Raw genomic sequence first — 2157 nt, 5'->3', positions numbered from 1 at the left:
ATCGCCTTGCTCACCAGCAATCGGCGGGCGATGAGTGGACCAATGGAAGGTGCCATCAGCTGTGACGTCACCGGATCCCAGCGTTATGAAACGGATCAATTCCAACCATCACTTCAGTTGGCCTGGCTGCAGCAGCGAAGACATGACGCGTAATCAGATCGTCCTTTTTTGTGTTAAGCTCCTGCTTGCTGACGCGCACATCGGCGATGACCGTGCCAGATATCAACGCACCCACGGAACTACGACCCGAGGTCTGGCTCCTTTCGCTGAGTCAACCTGGGAATCGCCTTGCTCATCAGCAATCGGCGGGCGATGAGTTGACCAATGGAAGGTGCCATGAGCTGTGACGTCACCGGATCCCAGCGTTATGAAACGGATCAATTCCAACCATCACTTCAGTTGGCCTGGCTGCAGCAGCGAAGACATGACGCGTAATCAGATCGTCCTTTTTTGTGTTAAGCTCCTGCTTGCTGACGCGCACATCGGGGATTGCCCTGCCAGATATCAACGCACCCACGGAACTACGACCCGAGGTCTGGCTCCTTTCGCTGAGTCAACCTGGGAATCGCCTTGCTCATCAGCAATCGGCGGGCGATGAGTGGACCAATGGAAGGTGCCATCAGCTGTGACGTCACCGGATCCCAGCGTTATGAAACGGATCAATTCCAACCATCACTTCAGTTGGCCTGGCTGCAGGAGCGAAGACATGAAGCGTAATCAGATCGTCCTTTTTTGTGTTAAGCTCCTGCTTGCTGACGCGCACATCGGGGATTGCCCTGCCAGATATCAACGCACCCACGGAACTACGACCCGAGCTCTGGCTCCTTTCGCTGAGTCAACCTGGGAATCGCCTTGCTCAGCAGCAATCGGCGGGCGATGAGTGGACCAATGGAAGGTGCCATCAGCTGTGACGTCACCGGATCCCAGCGTTATGAAAGGGATCTATTCCAACCATCACTTCAGTTGGCCTGGCTGCAGCAGCGAAGACATGACGCCTAATAAGATCGTTCATTTTTGCGTTAAGCTCCTGCTTGCTGACGCGCACATCGGGGATTGCCCTGCCAGATATCAACGCACCCACGGAACTACGACCCGAGGTCTGGCTCCCTTCGCTGAGTCAACCTGGGAATCGCCTTGCTCATCAGCAATCGGCGGGCGATGAGTGGACTAATAGAAGGTGCCATCAGCTGTGACGTCACCGGATCCCAGCGTTATGAAACGGATCAATTCCAACCATCACTTCAGTTGGCCTGGCTGCAGGAGCGAAGACATGACGCGTAATCAGATCGTCCTTTTTTGTGTTAAGCTCCTGCTTGCTGACGCGCACATCGGGGATGACCGTGCCAGATATCAACGCACCCACGGAACTACGACCCGAGGTCTGGCTCCTTTCGCTGAGTCAACCTGGGAATCGCCTTGCTCATCAGCAATCGGCGGGCGATGAGTGGACTAATGAAAGGTGCCATCAGCTGTGACGTCACCGGATCCCAGCGTTATGAAACGGATCAATTCCAACCATCACATCAGTTGGCCTGGCTGCAGCAGCGAAGACATGACGCGTAATCAGATCGTCCTTTTTTGTGTTAAGCTCCTGCTTGCTGACCCGCACATCGGGGATGACCGTGCCAGATATCAACGCACCCACGGAACTACGACCCGAGGTCTGGCTCCCTTCGCTGAGTCAACCTGGGAATCGCCTTGCTCATCAGCAATCGGCGGGCGATGAGTGGACTAATGGAAGGTGCCATCAGCTGTGACGTCACCGGATCCCAGCGTTATGAAACGGATCAATTCCAACCATCACTTCAGTTGGCCCGGCTGCAGCAGCGAAGACATAACGCGTAATCAGATCGTCCTTTTTTGTGTTAAGCTCCTGCTTGCTGACGCGCACATCAGCGATGACCGTGCCAGATATCAACGCACCCACGGAACTACGACCCGAGGTCTGGCTCCTTTCGCTGAGTCAACCTGGGAATCGCCTTGCTCATCAGCAATCGGCGGGCGATGAGTGGACCAATGGAAGCTGCCATGAGCTGTGACGTCACCGGATCCCAGCGTTATGAAACGGATCAATACCAACCATCACTTCAGTTGGCCTGGCTGCAGCAGCGAAGAAATGACGCGTAATCAGATCGTTCTTTTTTGTGTTAAGCTCCT

Source organism: Ixodes scapularis, unplaced genomic scaffold, assembly GCF_016920785.2.
Source record: "Ixodes scapularis isolate PalLabHiFi unplaced genomic scaffold, ASM1692078v2 PGA_scaffold32__2_contigs__length_656809, whole genome shotgun sequence".
NCBI classification, from domain to species: domain Eukaryota; kingdom Metazoa; phylum Arthropoda; class Arachnida; order Ixodida; family Ixodidae; genus Ixodes; species Ixodes scapularis.
This window is presented reverse-complemented; position numbering follows the sequence as displayed.